The sequence below is a fragment of the Neomonachus schauinslandi genome, chromosome 7 (assembly GCF_002201575.2).
Source record: "Neomonachus schauinslandi chromosome 7, ASM220157v2, whole genome shotgun sequence".
NCBI classification, from domain to species: domain Eukaryota; kingdom Metazoa; phylum Chordata; class Mammalia; order Carnivora; family Phocidae; genus Neomonachus; species Neomonachus schauinslandi.
In genome coordinates, this window is record NC_058409.1 from 51,424,594 (window position 1) to 51,437,721 (window position 13,128).

Here is a 13,128-nt window from a genome sequence, read left to right on the forward strand (position 1 = left end):
GTCTATCCATCCATCCATCCATCCATCTGAATATGTGTGTGTATATCAAAGAGAACACGAAGAGACTGTTACTCAGTAGGTTTATAAGAGCCAGAACAGTCTTCTTCCTTGCATTCCCCATGGCAACCCTTCTGGCACAACATACAGATTTCTGGCATGGGTCCCCCAACCCCATGGACACATGAGAAAACTCACACCCAGAGAGAAGAGTCTGTCCCACTTGCCCGAGGTCACACACATCAGTGGCAAAACCCAAAACACTCATCTGTCTCCTGAGTCAGCTCTAGGGCCCTTGGCCCCCTGCTGGCCTTCCTCTGTACCCTGCCTTTGTAGAAATGGGAAGGGAAATCACAATGGGAGTCTAAGAAAGCAAAAGAGGAGCAGGAGAGAATGGAGCAGAGAAGGATAGGTATGGATTTTTTTTTAAAGGAGTAGCAGTATTGGGGGCAAACGTTGGGTGCTTGTGAGGGTCAGGGAGCCCTCTGCCGGGATGTGCGATAGAAAGTGGAAGTAGATGGGGGTGAGGTGAGGATGAGTGGGGAGAAGTAGGCAGAGACTGGGCTAGGTTTCTGTGGCATCAGTCAGCAGAGGCAGTGAGGGGACATGGAGGCCCAAGGAAGCTCAGGCTACAGAACTCTGGCAGGACTGAAGATGTCTGATCACCCGAAGAGCCGGTGACAGCAACAGGCCCCCTTTCCTTATTGTTCTTCCTCCTGCAGCCTCAGGCAAGGCCAGGGCTGAGCCCCAGGAGCCCAGTCAGAGGCCAGAGGATTTCCCTTTTAAGTCTGCAGAATGTGGGAACTGTCACGTTGAGGCCTGTTGTTTTCTGCAAGCCAGCTGACCCGCCCAAAGACAGGCTGGCCTGGCCGGGGCCATGTGCCATCCGAGCCTTGGGGCTTTGATGTAACGGCCCGGCGTCCAGTCGGGGTCTGGCCACGCACCTCTGGAAAACCTGGAAGGCCATTTCTCATGTTTTCAAAGAACCGTGAAGCAGCGGAGGTCTGAATCTGCCCGCCACCGTTTCTAAAAAAGAATTCTCGACGTTGCATGCACCAAGCCATTCCACTCATGTACCTCGTCGTAACCCAGCCTGTGAGGCTCACAGGAAAGGCTTCTCCCTCCTTCCTGGCCCTGCCAGTCACATGAGGAGTCAGCCTGTGATGCTTGGAACATCACCCACCACGTGTCTAGAAGCTGAAATTCCTGAATCCCTCCCATTAGGCTTCATAGGAGAGATCCCTGTGGTCCCTTAAGCTGGTGAAGCTTACTGCCCCGCTGTCTCGTGGCTTCTTTGGGTTTTGACTGAAAGTGAAGGGAATGGATGTGTGTACCACAGACAACTGAGGAAACACATGTGTAGAAATGGAATATGGCTCAGCCACTCACCTCTCAGGTAAGCCCCACATGGCACTGGATATTGTGGAGATTGTTTGAGTAGAAACAGGACTGTGAGACCCTATGACTGGATCAGAGGACAAGAAGAAAACCCGAGATGTAAAATTCATTGAGGCCAAAGAAGTGACTCAAGACTCAGAACCAGCACGACAGAAATATGAGCTCTAAGCAAAATGGATTCCCAGTTCGGAAGCATCCTCTTTGGTACTTCTCCAGCTTCTGATTATCCAGAACTCTGGGGCTATCTATTGACCCCAGGACTAACTTGTCCCCAGCCTTGGAGGGTGAGGAAATGAAGGGTGGGCTGAAATACAACATATGGTCAGAATAGTACACAAAAAATAAGTGTATGTCAGTGAACTTTCACAAAATAAACACATCTGAGTAACAGAAACAGAAGACCCCCGCCCCCCCCAAACTGGGGGCACTCCAGCCACTACTCTCCCCTCAGGGGTCACATGATCCTGACGCCTCACACCTGATATAGATGTGGATTACCTGGTTTTGAATTTACATAAAATGATATCAGATTGTGGTTTTTGTTTTGGGTTTCATTACCCCAGTATTATATTTGTGAGATTCACCCCTATTGTAGAGTGCAGGTGTGATTCATTCATTCATGTTTCTAGAGAGTATTTTATTTTGTGGCAATACTACAATTTATATATCCACTCTATTGCAGATGGACATTTGGGTTGTTTCTAGTTTGGGACCATTATAAGTGGGCTGCCAGGAATTCCTGTCCCTGACAGATGTCTTTTAAAAAGTCTAATACAGGAATCACCTCTCTCCAGGACAATTGTCCATAAGTAATTCACAACCTTTTCGTTTGATTTTTTTGTTTTGTTTTGTTTTTTGGCATTTGCTTCCTCTCACATGAGTTGCATGGCATAGATTTTTTTTTTTAATTCAAATGGATTCAGTTTGGGGATGTGATGCCCTTGGAGATACTGGCAGAGCTCCTGAGCGGCTTTGGAAGGACTTGGGAGCCAGAGTTCTGACTTCCTCCTGCAGCCAGGAGATATTGCTCTGGGTCAGGCTCCATTGACTCCCTGTCTCCCTTCCACATTCTGTGGAAAGTGGATCCGTTCTTCCCCCTCTCGTCTTCTCATGGACATGCTAAGTTTCATCATATCAATGTGTAGAAGAGAGGGCCTAGTCCTGGACCTGAAACCGCCTTCACACTTCCCTTGTATCTTTGATTTATTCTCTTTGTCTTGCCAAGACCCAACATCCTCCAAGTCTCAACTCTCAAAATGTGAGAACATTCATTTCTTTCTTCCTTTTTAGTTTTTTTTTTCCAGCATGCAAAAATGATATGAAGGATTTATTTAAACAAGTTATTGAAGAAAGTCTTTTTTATGCTTCTAGTTTCCTCATTTGACAAGGGGGGATAATAACATAATACCTAGTTTTCATAGTATTAGGAGTAAAGAAGAGGAATAATTAACATCTTTCACATACTTACCAAGTGCCAGGCACCGTTCTAAACATGCTGCATGTCATAACTCAATCATCACACTGCCCTATGAAGTAGGTGCTCTTATTGTCTTTTCCCTTGTATTTTTTCTTTAGATGAGGAAACAGGCATGGAGAAGTTCTCCTACTTCCCCAACATCACATGATGAGTAAGATTTCAAACCCAGGGAATTCTGGCCTAGAACCCCAATTCTAACTTGCCCTGCCCTCTAAACAAACACTTCCTGTCACATCGTAAAATCTCAGTGAATGGCCCTTCAAATTGGAGAGTAACATGCTTTATAACATAAAAGGTAAAAATGTGTGGCACAGAGGCTCCTTCTTCAATCATTTAGTGAGCATGTCTTAAGGACCAGAGGACTCCCTGCTAGATGTGGTTAATGTGCTTCTTGATGTCCCTGCCTGGTAGAAGCACATCAAGCAAACTGAACAGATTGTACCTGAATATGTAAATAATTACAGTGGTGGTCAGTGCTCTGAAGAGGAAATAGAGGAGTTAGGAGAGCTTAAAAGTCAGGTACTAAATCTGGACAAAAGGTCAGGGAAGGTCCTCCCAAGAAAATGACATGTAAATTGAGACCTGAAGATTGAGCAGGCATGTGCCAGACAAAGATGGGGTGGTGGCAGCTTATTCGGGGAGCAGCCCGGTAGGTCTAACTTTGGATTCTGGGCCTGATGCTAAGATGGATGGGAAATCATTGAAGATTTTACAAAGGGGAATGACATCATCAGATTCGCATTTCAGAAAGCCTATTTTGTGGCCAACAGACACATGAAAAAGTGCTCAATATCGCTCGGCATCAGGGAAATCCAAATCAAAACCTCAATGAGATACCAGCTCACACCAGTCAGAATGGCTACGATTAACAAGTCAGGAAACGACAGATGTTGGCGGGGATGCGGAGAAAGGGGAACCCTCCTACACTGTTAGTGGGAATGCAAGCTGGTGCAGCCACTCTGGAAAACATATGGAGGTTCCTCAAAAAGTTGAAAATAGAGCTACCATATGATCCAGCAATTGCACTACTGGGTATTTACCCCTAAGATACAAAAGTAGGGATCCAAAAGGGTACGTGCACCCCGATGTTTATAGCAGAAATGTCCACAACAGCCAAACTGTGGAAAGAGCCAAGATGTCCATCGACAGATGAACGGATAAAGAAGAGGTGGTATATATGTACAATGGAATATTATGCAGCCATCAAAAGGAATGAGATCTTGCCATTTGCAACAATGTGGATGGAACTGGAGGGTATTATGTTGAGCGAAATAAGTCAAACAGAGAAAGACATGTATCATATGACCTCACTGATATGAGGAATTCTTAATCGCAGGAAACAAACTGAGGGTTGCTGGAGTGGGGGGTGGGGTGGGAGGGATGGGGTGACTGGGTGATAGACACTGGGGAGGGTATGTGCTCTGGTGAGCGCTGTGAATTGTGCAAGACTGTTGAATCTCAGATCTGTACCTCTGAAACAAATAATGCAATATATGTTAAGAAAAAAAAAGAAGGTAGCAGGAGGGGAAGAATGAAGGGGGGGAAATCGGAGGGGTAGACGAACCATGAGAGACGATGGACTCTGAAAAACAAACTGAGGGTTCTAGAGGGGAGGGGGGTGGGAGGCTGGGTTAGCCTGGTGATGGGTATTGAGGAGGGCACGTTCGGCATGGAGCACTGGGTGTTATGCACAAACAATGAATCATGGAACACTACATCTAAAACTAATGATGTAATGTATGGAGATTAACATAAGAATAAAAAAAATAATTAATTAATTTTTTAAAAAAGCCTATTTTGGTCACTGTGCAAAGAATGGATTTTAGAGGGACAAGAATGGGAGCAGATTAACAGTTGTAAAGTCTCATCTAAATTTGATCATGCCATTAAGAGCTTATCTGGAAATGCAAGTGGGCATGTTAATGCCTAGGGAGGTCATGGGATGATAAGATTTGAGAGCTATGCTGATATATTGTATGACAAGAGGATATTGGAAGATCAATATTGATAATGCCTGTCACACAAACAGCTGACTTATGAAAGATTCATACTCCTGAATGGCAACACCTTCTACCACGTCCCCACCCTCATCCTCAATTTTCAGAGCCTCCAACGCTGAGTACCTACCTGCCTTGCTCCACCCCAACTGCGTGGTCTGCTTGTCTTGCTGTCACTGCCCTAAGGTGTATCCCCATGCCTAAATTTCTTAACATTCACCCAACAAAGTTCCTTTTCCTCTAGCATACAGCCAGTGCTGTTACTGAAAACTAGTGGCATCAGACCTGGCCCAGGAGTGGTAAGTTTGAGGGAAGAAGTAGAACTCAGTGTTTGAACTACTAGGGTTGGGGAAAATGTGCCCTAGGTATTCCATGTTAGAATCCGGGCTGAAATTTTCTAAGGAATTCTGTTATATGTGATAGATTGGTAGCATTAGGATTTAGTTCCAGCATACAATGGGTCTTATGGACTGGCCCGTAGACTTAATCACCAAGGAACATGTGCTTTCTATGGGAAAGTGCATTCTGAGCTCCAGAAATCTGATACAAGCAAATGGGCATTTTTAATTTAAGGAATGGCAGTAGTTGCATTAAAAAGAAACTGTGGGTTCATTATTTTGCTAGAGATGGGCAAGCATTCTCCTCCAGTATTCATTTCCAAAATTCCATAGAGCTCATCCTTTCGGTCTTCCTCCACAGTGGTCACAAAGGCTTTTTTCTCCACGTACAGGTTCTCTCCAGGCATCCTAAAATTGTATATGGCTGTGGCACACAAGGGACAAGAAATAACTCTCTTTATATTTATAAATTGAATCAAATATGATAAAGCTGGATTAACAATTCTATATCCTTTTTCATGGCTCTCAGGCCCTTCCTTAGGTTGTAACTTTCACAGTCCTAGGAAAAGCACTGAGACTTGATATATGTTGGCTGATTCATGGTCCTCTCATTGGTGGCTGATTGTGCTCGTGGCTCTAGTCCCTCAGTGCCAAAATCTGTACAGGAACATCCACCAAATATTCCAAGACCATATTTTTTTTTTTTAAGATTTTATTTATTTATTTGTCAGGGGGAGAGAGAGAGAGAGAGAGACAGGCAGAGGGAGATGCAGGCTCCCTGCTGAGCAAGGAGCCCGATGCGGGACTTGATCCCAGGACCCTGGGATCATGATCTGAGCTTAAGGCAGATGCTTAACCGACTGAGCCACCCAGGCGTCCCTTCCAAGACCATATTGACTAATGCCCAGATCTCTGGTTACCCTTGGTAACTCTACAGCCCTACGTAGGTAACCCCAAGTTTGCTACTACTCTATGAAAACCTACACCCTGTCTCATTTCCTGATCTTCTAGGATCCGACTCACACTGGTGGGCAGGCTTTTCTCTCCCTCAACCCCATTGCCACATCTTTCAGCCTCCTTGGACCTAGAACAGTGATAAATCCATATATTAAATCAACCACAAATCAGTGCCCCCTTCGTAAGACAAGAGGGCGTGGCAGGGAGCATGACAAATTGAAGGGTCAATGTCCCATCTAAAGTGTTTTGTGACCATGTGAGAACATAGGCCTAATGTGACTGGATCATCTTATTTTTAAAAAATAAGAAATCTGAATTTTTATGTGGAATCTCTTGGTTTTAAGATTTTAGAACTGAAAACGTTGTTTTTAAAAGATAGTACGGAATTATTAATTTGAGGGGGATGATAATGATATGGTGGTTTTGCTTTTAAAATTTATAGGGAAGTATTAGCAGGTGAAACGTGATTTGTTTTAAGATTCTACAAAAAAATAAATTTTATATGAGGAAGGAACCTAAATTTGATCGTTTTAAATATGTCTATAAGGTCTTTGATATTCCTCTTTTGAAGAGAAGATGGAGCCCAATTTTCCATCCTTTGAGATCTAATCACTTAGACTTAGTGATTTGTTTCTAAAAATAGAAAAAGGCAGATATGCTGGGGAGGGACTTAGAAGACTGGTCATAAAAGGCATTAAGGTTTCCTCTTCATTCACCCTCTCTTAGATTGCTTGCTCTGGGGGAAGCAGTCTAGATGCCATGTCATAAGGACACTTAAGTAACCTGTGGAAAGGACCACATGAACAGAAACTGAGGCCTCCTCTAACAGCCCTGTGAGTGCACCATTTTGGCAGTGGATCATCCAGCCCAGTCAGGCCTTCTAATGCCACATTCTGATGACAGTCTCATGAGAGCTCTTGAGCCAAATTACCCAGCTAAGTTCTTCCTGAATGCCTGACCCATTGAATCTGTGAAGTAATTCATATTTGTGCTTTTGAAGCCACTAGGTTTGGGGGAAATTTGTTACACCCTGAACGATAATTGATATGTTAGCACCAGAAAGGCTGCTAGTTTATTTTTGGCCTTAAATTTTCAAACCCCAAATTCCAGGTGGGAATATTTGCTGGTAGCAATCACAGTTTGACTCTGAAACTCAACAAGGCTAATAACGGCCACACCCACATCCACCCCACCACCAAACAGAGGGGGTCAACTTTAAAGTATTCACACCCTGACTGCACTCTGCCTAGGATACCTGAGAGGAGAATCTACTAACGACCCCTGGTGTGGATATAACAGATTATAAGAGTTCAGCTAACCATCTGTACCATCGATTTGTTTTCTTTATTTCTCTCCTACATTTGTCAGTGAGTAGAGATGATGCCGTCAGGGGCAAATTCTCTTTTTAAGTTGTCTTTTTTTTTTTTTTAATAGATTTCAAATTGCCAAGGGTTGAAAGATCAGCAGCTAATTTGTTGTATGTAGTGGCAAAATCTCCACTTAATGCTGTTTGATGAGTATCAGTTAATGCTTTGAAAACTAGGTATGGGAAATATTTTATTTTTTTAAAGAAAAAAAGAACAGAACCATTTTACCAAAAACATAATCTTAGAGACCAGTATAGATAACAGATTATAAATTTTATGGGAACCTAGATTTTCTGAGTTCATTGTTGTATCTCTAGAAGTCACCTGCCACATAGAAAATGCTCAATAGACATTTGTTGAATGAATAAATGAGTGAAGAAGCTCCATTTGAGGGGCCATTAAGCATTCTCCTTTGTCCTTCCTTCCCCTATCCCCTCTTAAATGTCATCATTGCTGAGGCATCTTTGAGGAAGCTAAGATTCCTTTGAGAAACATGGTTTTATTTTTTATTTATTTATTTTTATTCTTATGTTAATCCCCATACATTACATCATTAGTTTTAGATGTAGTGTTCCATGATTCATTGTTTGTGCATAACACCCAGTGCTCCATGCAGAACGTGCCCTCCTCAATACCCACCACCAGGCTAACCCATCCTCCCACCCACCTCCCCTCTAGAACCCTGTTTGTTTTTCAGAGTCCATCGTCTCTCATGGTTCGTCTACCCCTCCGATTTCCCCCGCTTCATTCTTCCCCTCCTGCTACCTTCTTCTTCTTCTTTTTTTTTTTTCTTAACATATATTGCATTATTTGTTTCAGAGGTACAGATCTGAGATTCAACAGTCTTGCACAATTCACAGCGCACATGGTTTTAAATGCAAGGACCAGGTGCGCCTGGGTGGCTCAGTCAGTTAACTGTCTGCCTTTGGCTCAGGTCATGATCCCACGGTCCTGGGATGGAGTCCCACATCAGTCTCCCTGCTCAGTGGGTAGTCTGCTTCTCTCTCTACCCCTCCCTCCTGCTCGTGCTCTCACTCTTTCTTGCTCTCTCAAATAAATAAAATCTTTTAAAAATGTATTATTTATAAAATTTATAAAAATAAATAAATACAAGGACCAGGAAGAACCCCTTGGGACTAGACGTGAGGAGACCTGGTTCCCCATCCTTCCACTTACAGGCCACAAGGCCTGGCAGTAGGCTTCACTGCTCTTCTTTGGTCCTGATTTCTTCTCTCTCTCTTTAAAAATTCTATTTATTTCAGAGAGAGTGTACAAGCGAGGGGAGGGGCAGAGGGGGAGGGAGAAGAAGAGAGAGAGAATCTCTCAAGCGACTCTGACTCTGTACTGAGCATACTCAGTGAGAAGCCCGACGCGGGGCTCGATAACAGGACCCAAGATCATGACCTGAGTGGAAACCAAGAGTCCGATGCTCAACCGACTGAGCCACCCAGGCGCCCCGGTCCTGATTTCTTCTTCTGCAAAATGAGATAGAAGATTCCAGCCTTAATTCCAGAGGTGTCACGAGTTTTTCCAGGCTTCCCCTTCTTTTAACACCCCAACGGAGGCAAGTCACCACTTGTGAGGCACTTTGAAGCTGACAGACCGGAGGCCTCAGAGTGATGTGGCCAGAGGCGCACAGCTTGGCAGATGACCTGATATGACTGAGGTTCAAAGCAGCTGTCAGTGAATAGAAGGCAGCCTGCACAAAGGAGCCAGCCAAAAATAATGAGGGAGGTGAAAAGAAAAAAAAAAAAAAAGAAGAAAGAAAGAAAAAACAGGCAGGGCAGGGCTTGGGGTCACTTGTGTTTCCTCTGGTCTCACCTCCTCCCTGTCCTCCTCCACCCAGTCCTCAAACAACCCCCTTCTGCCTCCTCCAAAAGAAAAGTTAAAAGCTTTCTTTTGGAAAAAGTGTAGTTTGCTTAGACTGCTGCTGTTTACCTTTGGTAGGACAGCCATTGGTGGTGAGTTCAAACACAGGAAAAGGCCTCTGCTTACAGGAAGAGCTGCAGACAGGCCTTGGAAGACTTGCCACGATGCTGTGAGGTTGCCCCTTTCCCATCGGTGTGCAGCCCTGGGACCTGCTGCCACATCAGGCAACCAAACTGCACCGTTGCTTGGACTGCTCTACTCCTCCCTTCCCTCAGGAATATTGATCCTAAAGCATGGAGATTGTGAGGGAATGATGGGTGGGTGGGGAGGGAAGGGGGAACAAAAAAAGAGGAAAAGAAGTTTACATCACAAGCAAGCCATAACCTCATTTCTAGTCTAGCATGGAAAACATAATTACAAGCAGCAAACTTTGGGTTTACATTTGGGAGTTTTATTTGTTTTCAGTCATTAAAATTTTCATGAACTAAAGGCACCACATCTGCCAAAATGAGGTAATAACCCTTCCCTGGAAAACTGATCTGTCTACAGCCACCTCTAAAACCCTGTGATGTATTCGTAAAATGGAAGGGAAAGAATAATCTGCCCTCTTACTTTTCAAAGCACTTGCTCACGAGACCTACGCATCCTGAGAAGGGTTAGACTACAGTGTGAGAGAAGAAAATCACACTGAGGAAGCAAATGCTGGCAAATGATCAAAATCTTCTGGGTCTTCCCCATCTCCCCCAAATTTCTTTCCTCTATTTCTACTTCAAAAATTCCCCTGGCTCCAAGAAGTACTAGACTTTCTGGTCAGGCCATTCACAAGTTTACCATGAGGATCTCACTTCTCTCTTTCCCTGATTTTAGGATTATTTATGTCAAAATCTCTCTGCCTTCAGTGAGCCTGTATCATCCTGTTTCCCCCGGGAGACTTGCCCAACCAAAAGGGAAATAAAGAAAGGGCTGTTAACGTCCTCTCCAGCCACCCATCTCTGTTTTATCTGACACTCCTTGTCAGTGAGCCCCTGACATACCTGATGTGCTACATAGTGAAAAGCAACAATATCTCCACTGAAAAATTGTCCCCAGTACTCCAAGCTCACTAAACTTTGGTTGCAGTATTTTACTTGGTGTGGGATGAGTTTGTAAAAGCCCTTCAGTTCTTTCAAGATTTTTCTCTTCAGATTTCATTTTTAGCAGTTTGACACTGATATGCCTGTGCTTGCGTGTGTGTGTTTAAATCTATTCTCTGTGGGTTTGCTCTCCTTTCTAAATCTATAAATTTAAATCTTTCTCCTAATTGGGATGTTTTTCATCTGTTCTTTTTTTTGAATATTCTTTGCTGCCCCCCTTTTCTCTTTTCTCCTTCAATGACTCCAATTGCACATATGTTATACCTTTTGATATTGTCCACAGGTCTCTGAGGATTTGCTTATTTTTTTTTAATCTCTCTTCTCTCTGTTCTTCATTTCTACCACTGTTTGCGCTATTTTAAAGTTCAATGATTTTTGTTCTGTTCTCTTTATTTTACTGTTAAGCCCAACCAGTAGATTCTTTTTGATGTTGTAATTTTCAGTTCTAGAATTTTCATTTGGTTCTTTTTTTTCAAAAAATCTTTTTTAAGAATCTCTTGCTGATATATTACTACACTTATCTGTGAAACAGCTATATGAAGAATGGTGGATACTTTTCTTAGTCCTATTTTATAACCAAGGAATCTAGAGGTTAAACAGATGTATCAAGATGGGAGAGGCAGCCATAAATAGAGCCAAGATATATAACATATAGTATATAAAATGGTGGAGGAAGATGGAGAAAAGAAAAGAACACGGGGAAATTAATAAGTGTGGGAATGAGGTAGAGTTTACAGTTTCAAATAGGATGTCTAGGGAAGGCCTCAGTGAGAAGGTGAGGACAGAGAAAACATCTGAAAGAGGCAAGGAAACGGGTAGAGGCTTTTTTTCAGTGGGAAGAGCGAGCACCCTTAGTAGGATATATTATGTATGTATGTTATATATGATCTCTGGATCTTCCATTATATTTTTACAAGTTGGTGGGGTATAAGTTTATCATATTAAAGTCCAAAGGCCAGAAGTAGTCATGACTTAAAAATGTTTTATGAACTAATTTGTATCATACCAGATAGGGTTCTTTGAAAGGATGGATTTGATGAGTTCTCTATAATAATTTTGGTTCTGTTGGGTAAATTACATTCTTGGCATATGCAAAGTACTTTATATAAGGGACTAACAATTTGGTAGACATAAAGTAGAAATAAAGGACTATGAAAAATTTCCTTTCCTCTGATGACTAAATTGTAACTTCTACTCCCAGTAACTGATGACTGGGAAATTTGGACCAACCCTCCCACTAAAAAAAAAAAAAAACCTAAAGAATTAGATGAAATATGAAAAACATCTTCTTAAAGGCCTCAAAATATCAACAAGGTAGTGAGGAGTTTAAAAGCCAAAATCCAGAAGAGGAGAACCCAGAGAATAGGACTGATCTTCAAATCTGATTTTGCCCTCTGGGTATTTGCCAATCCTAAAGAAATAGCTGCAAAACTAACGTACTTCTGATAAATTCCTAAGGCCAGGGGCAAAAGGAAAGACCTGCAATCCACCAGAGGTGGGGATTCTAGTCAACCACCTTCTCTTTAAACTGAGATCCCAAAGAGTTACAATTTCAGGTAAGGTGAATCATGAGTAAACCAATCCCTGCACACAGTTTCCTTCTGCCTTTCTGTCAGGTGGATGGTCCAGGCAACCTTAAATGTTGAACTTGGTTTGAGTTGGAGCTAGACTGATAGCACCTCAGGTGTCTGGCAGAGACAAATGAAAATCCTTTTTGGTGGCGCCTGGGTGGCTCAGTCATTAAGTGTCTGCCTTCGGCTTAGGTCATGATCCCAGGGTCCTGGGATCGAGTCCCACATCGGGCTCCCTGCTCGGCAGGAAGCCTGCTTCTCCCTCTCCCACTCCCCCTGCTTGTGTTCCTCTTGCTATCTCTCTCTCTGTCAAATAAATAAAATCTTTAAAAAAAAAAAAAGAAAATCCTTTTTGGAAGAAGATGCTATCATGCTAAGTCTCAAATTATTCTTGCAAATAATTTTTAAAATACAGGGCCCAACACACTGTCAAAAATAGCCAGTCATTATGGGGAAATAAAACACACTGAGCAGGAAGCAGCAGAAACAACAGACAACTCAAATAGGCCCATAAGCAGATAATGGAGATAATATCTGTTGGAATTATTAGCCATAAACTATAAAACAATCTTGCTTTGTTTAAAGAAGAGCGAGATAAACTCTTGTTTGAAGACCCTATATTTGAAGAAGAGGGAGAGTGAAAGGTAATATCTTAAGATATGAGAGCTGAGAATATTTAGAACTAATGAAAGACATCTTTCCATAGATTCAAGAAGCCTAATAGAGTCTGCACAGTATATTTACACAACACTCCCACGCACATTATAGTAAAACCATAGGAAGCCAAAAAAACCCTGAATGGTCTATACACCATATATTTAAAGCAGCCACAGGGGAAAGTGTGTATTGTCTTCAAAGACAAAGTTAAATTGACAGCTGAGTTCTAAAGTCAATAATGGAAGTCCGAAGACAGTAAAATGATATTGTGAACATGCTGAAAGAAATTAATTGCCTACTTAGGATTCTATTCCCAGTACATACATATATATATATATATATATATATATATATATATATATATATA